Below are 18,276 nucleotides of genomic sequence, written 5' to 3'. Positions count from 1 at the left end.
CATATATCTCAGAAACGAAAGGTATTACAGAACTAAGAATTTGTATATGGGATATTCTTTAAAAATAAAGAAACACGTATTTTTTAATTTTTTGGAAAATCCGATTAATGGCGGTTAAACAGGAGTGACAAAATGGGGTGAATTTTTTGAAAGACTATATATACAGAATATCTTTGAAACGTAAAGTGTTACAGACGTAAAAATTGGGTGTTTGGAATCTCCTGTAAATGTAAAGAAAGGTGATATGTTTTGGGAAACTCCACTTAAGGGAAACTCAAAAGGGGTGAAATTTTAAAATGAGAATTTTTACAGTATATCTCAAAAAACTTACCATGTTACAGATGTGAAAAATGGTATTTTTTATCTCTATTAAACATAAAAAACGTGTATTTTTAGTTTTCGGAAATACCACTCGGGTGGAGCCGGGGGGGGGGGGGGTTAAAAGTGTCTGATAATGGTGTTGAATTCTTTTAATTAGGCTACTGATATATCAAAAATGAAGATGTTACAGACTTGAAATTTGATATTTGGAATCTGCTTTAAAAGTAAAGAAGCACGTATTGTCGGAAAATCCATGAAAGGGAGGGGGGGGGGGGTGAAAGAATTGAAAAATTAATTGACTTAATTGTATGAGAATACATATATCTAATAAAACTAAAGTTGTTACAGACGTGATAATTCGTATTTGGATCTCCTTTAAAAACAAAGAAAAACGCGTTTTTTTTTTGGGGGGGGGGGGAAGCCATCTTGGAGGGCGGGGGTGTAAAGGCGTTGAATTCCTTTCATGAGGACACATAAATCAAAAACTGAAGTATTTTGAGTCGTGATAATTGATATTTAGCAGATCCTTTACTATTAAAGAAACTAGTATCTTTTGCGGGAAAATTCACTTGGGGAGGGGGGGATTAGTGTGAAATGAAGTGCAAAAAGTAAATTATTTTATGGGGATACTTATATCTCAAAGCTGAAGGTAATAGACGTGAACATTGGTGTTTGGAATCTCCCTTAAACATAAAGAAACAAGCCTTCGTTTAATTTCTCTTGGAGGGGGGGGGGGGAGGCGGCGGTAAATAAACTTAACAGCGGTGGGGTGTAGAAGGAGGTGAGACCAATTTATTTTACTGTTCATAATGTACTTATAAGGATCCTCTGTTGCTCAGGCAGCAGCGCGCCGGCCTCTCACAGCTGGGTTCCGTGGTTCAAATCCCGCTCACTCCATGTGACATTCGTGCTGGACAAAACGGAGGCGGGGCAGGTTTTTCTCCGGATACTCCGGTTTTCCCTGTCATCAGCCATTCCAGCAACTCATAATAATAATAATAATAATAATGTTCCGGACCATTGTCAAATGTGCGGATCGCGCTGGAAAAGGCTCCTGGACGGGTATTAACTAAGAATGCAGTCCGGCCGCGGGTTCAGTGTCGCCAAGGCACCCAATATGACACCACGCCGGATCTCCTGAAGGATTTTATCCGTATTAAAAATGTTTATAGGAAAAGATGGCAAAGATTTACGGACCCAACTGACCGGGAGGAATACCTGAGCCTAGCCCGGGAAGTACGAAATCGATTGCTGGAAAGGAAGATTGAAAAATGGGAGGAAACGTGCCGTAAAATAATAGAAAACGAGTCAGATCGGGAATTTTGGTGGATTCTCGCAGAAAACGAGTCAGATAGCGAATTTCGGAGGATTATATATCTAAAACAATAAGCATTCAATCATAAATTTCAGTATAATACCGTAGCGAAGCACGGGTACCTTGCTAGTCTATATATATAAAATAAGAGTTTTGTCTCTACATTGCTCAGAATTTGAAAAGAATGATATATTTGTATCGGTCATGTTCACAGTAACAAGAAAATGCATTTTTTACTTTTCCGTAATTTCTGTCTGTCTGTCTGTCTGTCTGTCTGTATGTATGTATGTATGTATGTACACGCATCACGACAAAACGGCTGAAGAGAATTTAATGAAAATCGGAATGTAAAGTCGGGTGATAAACCGCTACTATCTAAGCTATAAATTATTTTAATCGCGCTGAGCGAAATGGTAGTTTAGGGAAGGCCTGAAATTTAATTCTCAAATATTTATGTTATTAGTGGTCGTGTCTTACTGAAAATCGGTAGACAAAGATGGGAAATAAGTCGCCACAATATAGGCTATACACGCTGAGAATAATGGTAGTTTAGGGAAAGGCCTTAAATTTAATTGTCAAATATTTATTGTATTAGCGGTCGTATCTTCACGAAAATTGGTATGCAAAGTCGGGAAATAGGTCGCTATAATCTAGGCTATCAATAATGTTATTCACACTGAGTAAAATGGTAGTTTAGGGGAAGGCCTGAAATGTAATCTATATACAGAGTGAAGCGAAATTCGCGCACTCGGGCGTCACAGTGCGACTCCCCACATGCCAGCAATAAAAAAATGTATTTCACAAAAGTGCGTCCTGCGAGTATATCAGGCAGAAAAAGGACGTTGAATAGTGGCAATCTGGCAACACTGTAACCACATGTACGGTAAGTACCTCTGTCAGCAACGTTTAACCGTGCTGTACAGTGGGTGCAGTGGATATAGTTTAGGGTTGGCATGCAGGAGGTAGAGGGTTCGATCCTTGGTTGAGGCGCAATTCTTTATTTACTAATTCCCATCGGACATTACATACTGTTATACATTACGACACCGTACCTTAGGTCTCATGTATCCTACATTTACAACATTTTGTAACGCTGAACACAACAAATACTTTGCTAGGCCTACTGGTAACGTAAGCCCTAACGAAATATAATGGACTTGAACGAGGCAAGAATAATAGTTCCTACTAATCTATGAGATCATTGGAGGAGGGTAGAAAGAAAACAGGTTTCGCACTTAGTATATGAAGTGGTGTGAATAAATTCACGCCCACGACGTGGAAAGGACGTCTTTCAAAGCTGGCCAAGGAAAACAATTGTTCGTCCATTTGTAGGATCGTAGTATGTAAGTGCAAATGGTTTCTAGATGACCCGCTGCAATGGCTGTTGACAATTAAGTTGCCACATACCATACAACCTGGACTTCATTTATGAAATAAAAAAAACACGCCTCAACCCAGGATCGACCCCTCGACCTCCTGAATGCTAACCCAAAACTGTATCCACTGCACCAACTGTACAGTACAAACAATACGTGCTGACAGAGGTAGTTACCCTACATGTGGTTACAGTGTTGCCAGATTGCCACTCTTCAACGCCCTTTTTCTGCCGGATATACTCGAAGGACGAACTTTTGTGAAAGACATTTTTTTATTGCTGGCATGTGAGCAGTCGTGCTGTGACGCCCGAGTGCGCGAATTTCGCTTCACCCTGTATATAAAATAAGAGTTTTGTCTGTACATTGCTTATAATTTGAAAAGAATGGTATTTCTGTATCGGTCATGTTCACAGTAACAAGAAAATGCATTTTTTACTTTTCCGTAATGTCTGTCTGTCTGTCTGTACACGCATAACGAGAAAACGGCTGAAGAGTATTTAATGAAAATCGGAATGTAAAGTCGGGTGATTAACCGCTGTCCGCCTCTGTGGTGTAGTGGTTAGCGTGATTAGCTGCCACCCCCGGAGGCCCGGGTTCGATTCCCGGCTCTGCCACGAAATTTGAAAAGTGGTATGAGGGCTGGAACGGGGTCCACTCAGCCTCGGGAGGACAACTGAGTAGAGGTGGGTTCGATTCCCACCTCAGCCATTCTGGAAGTGATTTTCCGTGGTTTCCCACTTCTCCTCCAGGCGAATGCCGGGATGGTACCTAACATAAGGCCACGGCCGCTTCCTTCCCTCTTCCTTGCCTATCCCTTCCAATCTTCCCATCCCTCCACAAGGCCCCTGTTCAGCATAGCAGGTGAGGGCGCCTGGGCGAGGTACTGGTCATTCTCCCCAGTTGTATCCCCGACCAAGAGTCTGAAGCTCCAGGACACTGCCCTTGAGGCGGTAGAGGTGGGATCCCTCGCTGTGTCCGAGGGAAAAGCCGACCCTGGAGGGTAAACAGATGATAATGATGATGATGATTAACCGCTACAATCTAGGCTATGAATTATTTTAATCACGCTGAGTGAAATGAGAGTTCAGGGGAAGGCCTGAAATTTAATTCTCAAATATTTATGTTATTAGTGGTCGTGTCTTAATGAAAATCGGTAGACAAACATGGGAAATAAGTCGCTACAATATAGGCTATACACGCTGAGAAAAATGGTAGTTTAGGGGAAGGCCTAAAATATAATTATCAAAAATGTATTGTATTAGTGGTCGTATCTTCTCGAAAATTGGTATGCAGTGTCGGGGAATAGGTCACTATAATCTAGGCTATCAATAATGTCATTCACACTGAGTGAAATGGTAGTTTATGGGAAGGCCTGAATTGTAATCTATATATAAAGTAAGTGTTTTGCCTGTACATTGCTCAGAATTTGAAATGAATTGTATTTCTGTGTCTGTCATGTCCACAGTAACAAGGAAATGCATTTTTTTTTTACTTTCCCGTAATTTCTGTCTGTCCGTCTGTATGTACACGCATCAAGAGAAAACGGCTGAAGATAATTTAATGAAAATCGTCATGTAATGTCGGGTGATGAACCACTACAATCTAGGCTATAAATTATTTTATTCAAGCTGAGTGAAATGGTAGTTTAGGGGAAGGCCTGAAATGTAATTCTGAAATAAGTTATTTATGTCATTAGTGGTCGTATCGATAAATCTATATATATCAATCTCACAGCTGCGCACCCCTAACCACACGGCCAACTCGCCTGGTCGTACCGACTGAAACAGCCTGCCTGTATATTGGCGGGAGGTAGCTGGGGAGTAAGATAACGTTCTTCTTTAGCATGCCATTCCTCTGGTTCATACATTTTCTGATATATCTGGTTCATAACACACTGGTTCATCATAGTATTTGAGCTATTCAATACCTACTCTGAGGCACTGATTGGAATGAGTAGTGTGCATGTTTAACGGAATAATGACAGAGGAGTGTTCACGGCAGTCTGCGAGCTGTTTATTCCAGCTCTGGAACTTTGGACTCTTAGATCGGCACCGTAGTACTGTTCGTTGAAAGTGTGCGGTGTTTCATTTGATCGAGTATTTTATATGATAACATTGCTTTCAATCGCTACATTCCTACTGACGCTTTTGTAATGACCTATGTTGGATTAAGTTAGAAAAACCACCAAGTCAGTCTTTCTGAGAATCCCGTAGCGAAGCACGGGTACATCAGCTAGTGTAATTGATAAAACTCACGCAATGCAATGTGACTGCGTTGAAACGATACATATACATACATACATACATACATACATACATACATACATATATACATACATACATACATACATACATACATACATTATCATTATAGACTGTTATGCCTTTCAGCGTTCAGTCTGCAAGCCTCTGAGAATTCACTAAACGTCGCCACAATCCTCGATTTGCAACTAGTGTTGTGGCCTCATTTAGTTCCTTACCTCTTATCTTTAAATCGTTAGAAACCGAGTCTAACCATCATCGACTTGGTCGACCTCTACTTCTCTTACCCTCCACAGCAGAGTCCATTATTCTCCTAGGTAACCTATCCTCCTCCATTCGCCACACATGACCCCACCACCGAAGCCGGTTTATGCGTACAGCTTCATCCATCGAGTTCATTCCTAAATTATCCCTTATATCCTCTTTCCGAGTACCCTCCTGCCATTGTTCCCACCTGTTTGTACCACCAATCATTCTTGCTACTTTCATGTCTGTTACATCTAACTTATGAATAAGATATCCTGAGCCCACCCAGCTTTCACTCCCGTAAAGCAATGTTGGTCTGAAAACAAACCGATATAAAGATAGTTTCGTCTGGGAGCTGACTTCCTTCTTATAGAATACTGCTGATCGCAACTGCGAGCTCACTGCATTAGCTTTACTACAAGTTGATTCAATCTCACTTACTATATTACCATCCTGGGAGAAAACACAACCTAAATACTTGAAATTATCGACCTGTTCTAGCTTTGTCTCACCAATCTGACTTTCAATGCTGTTGAATTTCTTACCTACTGACATCAATTTAGTCTTCGGGAGGCTAATTTTCATACCATACTCATTGCACCTATTTTCAAGTTCCAAGATATTAGACTGCAGGCTTTCGGCACAGGCTGCCATTGGGACCAAGTCGTCAGCATAGGCCAAACTGCTTACTACATTTCCACCTAACTGAATCCCTCCCTGCCATTTTATACCTTTCAACAGATGATCCATGTAAATTACGAACAGCAAAGGTGAAATATTACAGCCTTGTCAAACCCCTGTAAGTACCCTGAACCAAGAACTCATTCTACCACCAATTCTCACTGAAGACCAATTGTCAACATAAATGCCTTTGATTGATTTTAATAATCTACCTTTAATTCCATAGTCCCCCAGTAAAGTGAACAATTTTTCCCTCCGTACCCTGTCATATGCTTTCTCTAGATCTACGAAACATAAACACAACTTCCTATTCCTCTCCTAGCATTTTTCAATTACCTGGCGCATACTGGAAATCTGATTCTGACAGCCTCTCTGTGGTCTGAAACCACACTGGTTTTCATCCAACTTCCTCTCAACGATTGATCGCACCCTCCCTTCCAATATGCCAGTGAATACTTTGCCTGGTAATCTAATCAATGAAATACCTCGATAATTGTTGCAATCCTTCCTGTTCCCTTGCTTATAGATAGGTGCAATTACTGCTTTTGTCCAATCTGAAGGTACCTTACCAACACTCCATGCTAATCTTACTACTCTATGATCCCATTTCATCCCTGCCTTCCCACCATACTTCACCATTTCAGGTCTAATTTCATCTATTCCTGCTGCCTTATGACAATGGAATTTTCTTACCATCCTTTCCACTTCCTCAAGCATACTTTCACCAACATCATTTTCCTCCTCCCCATGAGCTTGGCTGTTTGCAACACTACCAGGATGATTTCCTTTTACATTGAGAAGATGTTCAAAATATTCCCTCCACCTCTCCACTGATTCCCTGGGATCTACTACGAGTTCACCTGAATTTCTCAAAACACTGTTCATTTCCTTTTTCCCTCCCTTCCTGAGATTCTTTATTACTGTCCAGAAAGGTTTCCCTGCTGCTTGACCTAGCCTGTTTGTACCACCAATCATTCTTGCTACTTTCATGTCTGTTACTTCTAACTTATGAATAAGATATCCTGAGTCCACCCAGATTTCACTCCCGTAAAGCAATGTTGGTCTGAAAACAGACCGATGTAAAGATGGTTTCGTCTGGGAGCTGACTTCCTTCTTACAGAATACTGCTGATCGCAACTGCGAGCTAACTGCATTAGCTTTACTACAAGTTGATTCAATCTCACTTACTATATTACCATCCTGGAAGAAAACACAACGTAAATACTTGAAATTATCGACCTGTTCTAGCCTTGTCTCACCAATCTGACATTCAATTCTGTTGAATTTCTTACCTACTGACATCAGTTTAGTCTTCGGGAGGCTAATTTTCATACCATACTCATTGCACCTATTTTCAAGTTCTAAGATATTAGACTGCAGGCTTTCGGCACAGGCTGCCATTGGGACCAAGTCGCCAGCATAGGCCAAACTGCTTACTACATTTCCACCTAACTGAATCCCTCCCTGCCATTTTATACCTTTCAGCAGATGATCCATGTAAGCTACGAACAGCAAAGGTGAATGATTACAGCCTTGTCAAACCCCTGTAAGTACCCTGACCTAGAACGCATTCTACCACCAATTCTCACTGAAGACCAATTGTCAACATACATGCCTTTGATTGATTTTAATAATCTACCTTTAATTCCATAGTCCCCCTGTATAGTGAACAATTTTTCCCTCCGTACCCTGTCATATGCTTTCTCTAGATCTACGAAACATATACACAACTGCCTATTCCTCTCCTAGCATTTTTCAATTACCTGGCGCATACTGAAAATCTGATTCTGACAGCCTCTCTGTGGTCTGAAACCACACTGGTTTTCATCCAACTTCCTCTCAACGATTGATCGCACCCTCCCTTCCAAGATGCTAGTGAATACTTTGCCTGGTAATCTAATCAATGAGATACCTCGATAATTGTTGCAATCCTTCCTGTTCTCTTGCTTATAGATAGGTGCAATTACTGCTTTTGTCCAATCTGAAGGTACCTTACCAACACTCCAAGCTAATCTTACTACTCTATGAACCCATTTCATCCCTGCCTTCCCACTATACTTCACCATTTCATGTCTAATTTCATCTATCCCTGCTGCCTCATGACAATGGAATTTTCTTACCATCCTTTCCACTTCCTCAAGCATACTTTCACCAACATCATTTTCCTCCTCCCCATGAGCTTGGCTGTTTGCAACACCACCAGGATGATTTCCTTTTACATTGAGAAGATGTTCAAAATATTCCCTCCACCTCTCTAGTGATTCCCTGGGATCTGTTATGAGTTCACCTGAATTACTCAAAACGCTGTTCACTGTCGGCAGCCCTGAAAATGGTTTTCTGTTGTTTCCCCATTTTCACACCAGGGAAATGCTGGGGCTGTACCTTAATTAAGGCCACGGCCGCTTCCTTCCCACTCCTAGCTCTCTCCTGTCCCATCGTCGCCATAAGACCTTTCCGTGTCGGTGCGACGTAAAGGAACTAGCAAAACACTGTTCATTTCCTTTTTCCTTCCCTTCCTAAGATTCTTTATTACTGTCCAGAAAGGTTTCCCTGCTGCTTGACCTAGCCTTTCCAGGTTATTACCAAAATCTTCCCATGACTTCTTTTTGGATTCAACAACTATTTGTTTCGCTCTGTTTCTTTCATCTACGTACAAATCCCTGTCTGCCTCGGCCCTTGTTTGGAGCCATTTCTGATAAGCCTTCTTTTTACGTTTACAGACAGCTCTCACTTTATTATTCCGCCAAGATGTTCGCCTTTTCCCATCTTTACACACAGTTGTTCCTAGGCATTCCGTTGCTGTTTCTACTACAGCATCCCTGTATGCCGCCCATTCACTTTCTATATCCTGAACCTGCTTACTGTCTACTGTTCGAAACTTCTCACTAATCATATCCATGTACTTCTGTCTAATTTCCTCGTCCTGGAGATTTTCTACCCTTATTCGTCTGCAGACAGATTTCACTTTCTCTACCGTGGCCTAGAGATACTTAGTTGACTACAGATCAGATAGTGGTCTGTATCATCGAAATTTCCGCGAAGAACTCGTACATTCCTAACAGATTTCCTGAATTCAAAGTCTGTTAAGATATAGTCTATTATGGATCTGGTACCCCTAGCCTCCCATGTGTAGCGGTGAATTGCCTTATGCTTGAAGAATGTATTCGTAACAGCTGGACTAGCACAGAAGTCCAGCAAACGCTTCCCATTCCCATTAGCTTCCATATCTTTTCCACATTTACCAATCACCCTTTCGTATCCTTCAGTTCGATTTCCAACTCTCGCATTGAAATCGCCCATTAGCACTATTCTATCCTTGCTGTTGACCCTGACCACGATGTCACTCAATGCTTCATAAAACTTGTCAACTTCATCCTCATCTGCACCCTCACATGGTGAATACACGGACACAATTCTTGTCCTAAATCCTCCAACTGACAAATCTACCCACATCATTCGCTCATTTACGTGCCTAGCAAAACTATGTTGCGTGCAATGGTATTCCTGTTAAAGAGCCCTACCCCAGACTCTGCCCTTCCCTTTCTAACACCCGTCAAGTAAACTTTATAATCTCCTATCTCTTCCTCCTCTTCTCCCCTTACCCGAATATCACTTACTCCTAGCACATCCAGATGCATCCTCTTTGCTGACTCAGCCAGTTCTACCTTCTTTCTTCCATAAGCCCCATTAATATTGATAGCTCCCCATCGAATTCCATTTCGTTCGTCAAGTTGTTTCCAAGGAGTCCCTCGCCTGTCAAATGCGAGTGGGACTCCATTACTCCCATAGATCCGAGGCTTGCTTAAAGTGTTCTGAGCTCGGTAAATTCATGAAGCAGGATGCTACCCTACTTGCACATAGTCCAAGTGAGGATCTCTCCTCTAACGGGTTATGGACCACGTTAAATGATTAAACGTTTCTTGATGAATGATTTTATAACATAATTTATTTTGCATTTTGATAATTCAATAAAAGTTAGTAAGCACATATTTCCTCCTCATTTCAGATAGTTAGGCTCTCCTCTGAACCTCATCGTTTGGTTAAGATCGTGACCGAAATATTCCAGCTACGACCCCAAGATTTAAGGTTTCGATATTGCTCTACTGCAGCAGCTGTGGCCAACCAACGATAGAATGGTAAGTTCATGGGTTCAGTAAGTTTCACATATTCTTCTAGAAGGCTGGCGTATCGTCGTCTTGAAAATGGGACAATAACAGTGATTATTCATTCCATTAAACGTCACGCCCCCTTGCTTTTACCGGGGTAATGAGTGGTTATTCCAGGCTTTGCCAGGCACACCTGACCTTCACGGTATTACCAGACAGTATCGGTGGACGTAATTGAATTAATTTTGATTAATACCAGTTCTCAAGGGCAAGAAAAGTTCTTAACTAGGACATAAACCTCCAACAGTGCAGTGGGGTTTAGGAGAAAAGAACTAATCTATGGTGCGGGTGACACATTGAAGGTAAGAAACACCCAGATACGAGCAAAAAATCAAAAAATAGAATTTTGGAATTAATATAGGTATATTTACAGTGTATAGAATACAAATACGTTGAAAAATATCATTATTGTAAAAAAGTGATTATTCAAGGAGACTTAAGTCACAAAGGTGCCCTTTGGAAGGACGTTCCCACTTTTACACAGCCATGTACTCACCACATGTTGAACCTATAATTTCTAAACTGTTAGGGACAGATTTCTGAACTCACTTCCGTTCTACTCAGTAAATCGCAGTATTTATGTTGGTAATTATCAAAAGTTTTGATATTGTTTGTTTGTATTCACAGAACCTTACTGCATATCGTGGTGTTGTGACGTTGTGTTTTCCTAGCAATAGTAGCTCGATCGAAATCGTCTGGAAAGAGAAAGTATTAGACACATCAATATTCATGGACGTTTTGCCGTGTAAATGAGGTTAGTTTAGATAAAAATGCGAATGGTTCAAGTGCCGTAGAGGTTTATGTTGCAGTTAACACCGCCGTTGCTCACCACATGTTGAATTTGAACCTAACGCCAGTATTGCAGCTCCATCAAGTTCTTCAAAGAAAATGTTCGAATCTCAGCAAAGATGGAAGAGATGACAAATGGAACTAGAAGAAATAGGAGGAACCTAAAATCAACCAAGCAGGACTAAAATAATCCAGAGTATAGGCTATTAATATTCTAAAAAATGTTTGCAGTGAAAATATGTGTCGTAATAATTTAGCATCGTGTTCCTCAGTTATATTGTACTTTGGTACACTTTTCAAGGAACTTCTAATGCTAGGTCCCTGATTTTTTTCTGTACATCAATAGACTAATAAGAAGGGATATTTCTGTAATTAGAACCTGAAAGGGAAAGTAAGTAAAGTAAAAATTTGCACCTCCTAAAATGTATAAGTACTAAGAAATGGTATTTATTTTCGTCAAATAACCTTTTTTTTCTTACAACTAAAGGTATCAGAAATGCTTTAATATTTCAAGGGCTAAACCCAGACAGATGTTGAGAAATGTATACCTGAATTTTGAGTTAAAAATGGGTCAGATATGGAAGTATTCCTCACCTTAAAATTTGGCCTAGGATGAATGTTTCTTTAAGTGATTTAGTGTAATATGTTACTCACACAAGAAATACATAGTTCCGAAATTTACTACATGAGGTCGTTGTCGGCTTCTTGATCTTATGGTCAGCATCGCGGTCTTAGCTTTAGAGGGTCTCGGATTGAATTTAGCCCAATTTAAATTGGCCCTGGGAATGGGTGTTTATGTTGGTTTCGATACACATAACACCCTACACTATCAACTACCTCAGGCACATGCAGCAATAGTGAACATATTGCATGCCACCTCCTATGGAACGGCATTTACTATCACTCACTCTTCTGGCGCTACATACCTTGAAGGGCCTTGGCCCCTCCAAGAACAACCCTCACTTCTTTTGGTCCAGAGCTCTCATGCTCCAGCCCCGGTTCTTTAACTCATCCAGACCTCTCGAGACGTTGTCCAGCCATCTTGACCTCGGTCTCCCCCATCTATATTGACAGCTAGGTTGTTGGTCGAGAATCTTCTTTGTTGCTCGGTCCTGGCCCATCGTTATGCTGTGGGCGAGGTACCGAAGTATCCCCTTTTTGGCCTGTGCTACAATCTCGAGGCAACCGTAAAGGGCATTGACTTCTTCGTTGGCCCTGATGCGCCACTCTTCTTGATCGTCAAGCGCACCGAGGATCTTCCTCAAGAACTTTTTGTCCCTCACCCGTAGACATTTCTTGTAGCGCTAGTTTAGTGCCCACGTCTCGCGTGCATATAGCGCCATTGAACGGTCCGCTTCAATCTCAGTAACTTCTGAAAGGCGAAGTAACACCTGTTCCTAGCTGCCAACCTCACCTTTATCTCCTCGCTGACCTTGATGTCCTCAGTCATGAGGGTTCGTATGTACTTAAGCTGTGTCACTCTCTCGCAGGTGTCATTTGCACATTCGAGGCCTCTTACGCTGTGGAGTCTTGTTTTGTCTTTAGTGTCCAGCATGTACAGGACCAAGTCAAGAAGGGCGTTCTTCAATAAAACAGGGCCAAGTCCACGCGTGGGATATAATTTGCATCGACGAACCCACCCAGGTGCGGGAATAGTGGCAGAAGAAGCATACGAAGACTGAATGAGTTAATTGAAGTCAACAAAATGTGGCATTATTGTTTGTCCGCCAGCTTCTCTGATGAGTTTGTCACTGCAATGTAAATTGATGCTGTAAAAGTATCTCCACATCCTGATGCCGAATGTCAACGCTCTGTCCTTGTTTATGACGGATATTGGAAGAGAACAATATGAGTCTTTATAAAACCAATATAATAGATTGATTACTAATCAATCACATGTATTGACAAATGTCAACTGCGATTACCGTTTTATTCCCTATAATTAACAGTATTTGAGTCCTCGAAGTTCGTATGGCATGGTCGATAGCAACAGGCTATTAATTTCACGATGTTGAGCATATATTTAAAGTGGAAAGTTTTATATAGAGGTACGAGAATATTTCATCAAGCAAAACTCTGAACGTAATGAATGAGATTTGCGTGTACATTATTTGTAAGTTTGTGTTGTTATGGTTGGCTAAACTGCCTAGAGATCAATTCCAAGAGGATCAGAAATTCTCCCTTAAATCAAGTGATGCCGGTTTATAGGGCAACCAGAGGCAGTTGGGAAAGTTTCCAGAATGTAAGTTTATCGTAGAACAATTCGATATGCAACACGCTGTACAGTGCTCAAAGTAAAGTTGAAGATTGGTTTTATTTTAAATGTTCTTGTAGCTCCTTCCTGTTCTTTCTTTCTTTTTTGCTACGGATATAACTTCGCACTAACTCAAGCTCCCTGTTAAACACATTCTAAGACGAAATATAAATACATACTCCCTTACGAGTACCTTCAGTCAAAAAGCATGACTTGACTAACAGCTACAAGTTACTTAGAAATTAATACTTTTAACTCTCCAGCCAGCTACTTTTATCCAGTGCAGTGAAAATTTGCAGTCGATCAAGAAAGGAATAAGCGAGGGGTATAAGCCCCTTGGAGTAACAATTTTCTCAGAAACAATATAATTATGTAATTTTTGTTGAGGGTATCCATATGGTTTATATCTACACTGGAGGTGAATTATGATAATATCGGAAACTAAGTCTGAAAACGTATTAAATTGCGAGAAATGTACAATAATATTAGCTCATTCTTCTTTCGGTTGACTATACAATCTTCTTGCTCCGCAATTGTATACATTTAATTTCCTGTTGTTTTCCTTTTGTGTTGTAATATTAATGTTTATATATTCTGGCAAAGTTAGCGGTATACTCCTTTCCTTACACTTACCCATTCTTAACCTAGAACACTGTTAATAATAATAATAATAATAATAATAATAATAATAATAATAATAGTAATAATAATAATAACCTATGTCTTCAGCTACCATCTACAGGCATTTTAATTTGACGCCATTTAGGTGCCCGTGCGGCAATTTCGCCAGTTTTGTTCTACGAGATGGCAGACCAAACCTGATCACTATTTAACGATCTGTGGCTGAGTTTTAATTGATTTTGTCAGGCAAACACCAAGTAAGTTACGGAGATTCTTACATCCTAACACCGTAAGACTTGGAGTTAGAATGAAATTTTTCACCCCTTCAAACATCCGATCTTCTCTGATGGGTTTGAACCCGCAATCTTGGGATACTGAGGCCGGCACTCTCCTAAAGATGCAATGCTTGGAATAAAATGGCGGTAGGCTGTCACTATCGTATCACCAGAGGGTTTTGTGGCTTTCGCAGGCTTATTTATTAGAAATCATATATAACTGACTACGATGTATTCACAACGACAGCGCGGAGTCAACACAGCGCCATCTTACAATAGAGTATGCGTGTGACGTCATATACTTAGCACAAATATGTTATCTTTCAATTGAGACATTAAACATAGTCGTAAGTAAAATACTCTGGGCGATATACGCCTTCTACCGAAACACTAAAAGCGTCTTAACAATCTTCTTTCCATGTACCCGTTGTCGAGAAACGTAAGTTTACATTAAAAATCCATGAAAAACATTCGTACGCTTACGAATGTTTTCCGTGGATACAATGAAACATTATGACAATGAGTACATTAACACATAAAAAATGTATTTTAGCACGTTTTTCAAAACATGAACGTGTTACATCACAACGAAATGCAGTTCAGCAATAATTGTGTTCCTTCCTTCAAAACACTTAATTTGCATGAGTGGAAACACAGCATCGGAGGGAAGGTAACCATTCTGTCGCTTAGTCTACCTTCTATTTCAGGTTTTATGAAATTTGGTCATTTTGTTGCTCTTCCTAAGAAAGCTCATTTCATAATATATATTGTTGTCTTTATTGCTAATAACTTCTCCAAAGTAGAAATTATTTCCTTTCCAGAAATATCTTATTGGACAAGAACAAGATTTCCAACAACAGGATTACGTTCCCGATCTTCAAACATTTCAGGAAATGTAACTTTCCTGAAGTCATCAGGTAATTCTTCGTCGTTTTCAGATTTTGCATAACGTAGACTTCACTTTAGATGTTCCTTTACAAAATTTGCGAACTAGGCTATGCTTGACAACTGAACACCTTCCCAATTATAAGGGCAGGAAAAACGTAGACGTCAGAACATAAATATTTCTGAATATTTGAGCAGATAATTAACTTAATCGTACTCTTTCTCTGTTGTGAAAACGTCTCTGCGGTCGTTACAAGGGCACATAGGAGCGCTTTCCTCTGCACCTGCAACTATTTTCTTATTGGCATACAGTACTAAAAACGAACATTCTTTTGGTATTTTCAGTTTTGTTAAAACTTTGAACCCTTTTCAACTAAAGCAATAGCTTCTCGTATACTGTCTTCAGAGTCTTCCGAAAGTTTCCCCTTGTCTCTTCTAATCTATTTCGAAACACGATGTTTTCTGAAATGAAACAGTATCCTTTCTTTCAACCACATTTATGTATATTTAAATTTAAGTGATTCTACAAAACGATTGAACATTGCTTCATTGTGTGCCTATCATAGTGCACAGTGAAACACATCAGGAGTTACACTAAACCGAGTGATACACTTAGCCTCTAAATTTATATGATCGTACAGGGCTGAAGTTTACCAGGATGTACAAGGTTTAAAATGGTTACTTCGTCATACAACAGAATTAAAATAGTATTAAGTACCGCAAAACTACCATAGTAACTGCAAATTTACTTCACCACTCCAGAAAGAAAACCAAGCATATATATACTCCAAACAGTCTACAACGGTCAATTTTTCATACTATCATGCTGAAGGATGTAGCTGGACTTTATTCCACCTTAGTGTCACCTGTGTATCACTTGCTTCTTGGATGCAATAGCCACTGTTTCATTGTGCCTCCATACATCCTACTCGATATTACGCCCAGTATTTTCTCGGGGAAAATGGCGGATTGATGTAGACATAAGAGATTTCTGGATTGTCCTTCAAATTTCACGAACCACAATTTGGACCAGAATGTTTTGGATATACTGGACCTTGAACTAACGTTCAGCCATCTCAGCTATGTGTGTGTCCAATTCTTAATATTGAGACAGATCAAAAGTACTTCAACACATACGTTTTAAATTCTGTGAGAGACACAAAATTAGAGGTATTTTTATAAAAACAAAAGAGCACTTCGTTCGACCTGGAACAGATAACTTTTAATAATATAGTCCAATGTCCCACAAAGTATTATTATTCTCTGAGTGGTATTGATGCTCATGCATAATAAAGGTCGAGTGTAGATTCCCTGGACAGCAGACATCGCCTCAGCGAGGGCAGAAGCGTGAATTATTTACGAGCAATATTAAAGCTGTCAAAGAAATTGATGACATGTTTGCGGCGCCAGGTGGCAGTAGGTGTATGCGTCTCCTAGTATGGAGTAGACAGAGCAATGGCAGGATGTAAGTGCCAGAGAGAGGAAGGATTAGCCTCAGTCCAATGAACGAGCACGGGGAATTAAAATATACCTGTATGTTGATCTTTACTTAGTACTGTCATTTTGCTTCCTAAGCGTTATCGTAAATATAAGTCCAAGTCATTCATCAATATTACGTATCAAAGATTTAGGAAAGTAAAAGAAGGGAACTTATTTAATTTTATAATTATGTTTTCCTTTAAGCCGTAGATCCATCATGAATAGAACATATAATTATACGAAATTATGTGAAGATTTTTTTTGCTAGGGGCTTTACGTCGCACCGACACAGATAGGACTTATGGCGACGATGGGATAGGAAAGGCCTAGGAGTTGGAAGGAAGCGGCCGTGGCCTTAATTAAGGTACAGCCCCAGCATTTTCCTGGTGTGAAAATGGGAAACCACGGAAAACCATCTTCAGGGCTGCCGATAGTGGGATTCGAACCTACTATCTCCCGGATGCTATGTGAAGATTAGCAAGATACCCGTGCTTCGCTACGGCTTTAAACTGAAAGGTATCATTCAAAGTTTTACATTTTGGAGAGTCCACTGTCAGCTGAGCTTGTAAAATACGTCCTCAGTTCGTACGTCAAACGGTTTGGGGGAATGATTATTTATTTTATAATATATCCCACACTTGAACATCGTACGGAAGAATTTGAATGTCTTAAACCATATCTGACATAACATCTAGGACGTAAAGCCTGTGAAATTTTGATTTTGTACGTCGAACAGTAATGGAGGAATGAATACTTTTTCAAGGGGTGAGTGTTTTGAAATATCTTTAACATCTAGGATATAGAAGACCACCCTTCATTAGAAAAAAAGTTATGTTCGTGCCTGAAAGGGTTTGGGAAAAATGATTATTGTGTTTTTGAGAGTCAACTACCATCTACACCTCTTAGGGGGAGAAATGTTTTGAAGTATTGAACCCTTATGGGTTCAGTATACGGTATTTTACACTTAAGACACAAAAGAAGACCCTTCTCGTAAAATTACAACTTTGTACGCGAAACGGTTTTGGAGGGATGAATAATTTCGTTTACGGTGCTAACCTCATTTGACAGTTTAGCGGTGGAACGTTTAAAAATATTTCCTGTTTCACACCTAGGATTTAAAATATATACCGCTATTTGGAATTCTGTGTTCGTAAGTTAAACCGTTTCGGAGGAAGGAATTAATATATTTGTTTTCGGATTATAACCCTTATTTAACTTTCTGAGGGGTTAAATTTGTTTCTAACCTTCTGCTATTTAACACCTAGGATGAAGAAATTAAAATATACAGCCTGTTTCCAGTCATTCGACCGGGTCAGGAATGGAATGAATCAAGCCCCCATCTAGCGGTGAGGATAGGAATTGTGCCGGCTGCCGAAGCCTGTCGCACTCCTCTGGGGCAATGATTCATGAATGACAGATGAAATGATGTTGGCGAGTGTTGCTGGAATGATATACGCCAGGGAAAACCGGAGTACCCGGAGAAAAACATGTCTCGCCTCCGCTTAGTCCAGCAAAAGACTCATATGGAGTGACCGGGATTTGAACCACGGAACCCAGCGGTGAGAGGCCGGCGCGCTGCAGGCTGAGCCATGGCGAATCTTTTAGCA

At 40.3% G+C, this 18,276-nt stretch overlaps 1 protein-coding gene across 1 annotated transcript in view; it reads right to left on the bottom strand.

The window, feature by feature from the left end:
• Window positions 1-18,276, bottom strand: part of LOC136862897 (uncharacterized) — a 613,588-nt gene that overhangs the window by 502,083 nt on the left and 93,229 nt on the right. The gene's annotated exons all lie outside the window — the stretch shown is intronic.

This window comes from Anabrus simplex, chromosome 2 (assembly GCF_040414725.1).
Source record: "Anabrus simplex isolate iqAnaSimp1 chromosome 2, ASM4041472v1, whole genome shotgun sequence".
Classification (NCBI taxonomy): Eukaryota; Metazoa; Arthropoda; class Insecta; order Orthoptera; family Tettigoniidae; genus Anabrus; species Anabrus simplex.
The sequence above is the reverse complement of the archived record's forward strand: the minus strand, read 5'-3'. Positions and strand labels throughout refer to the sequence as shown.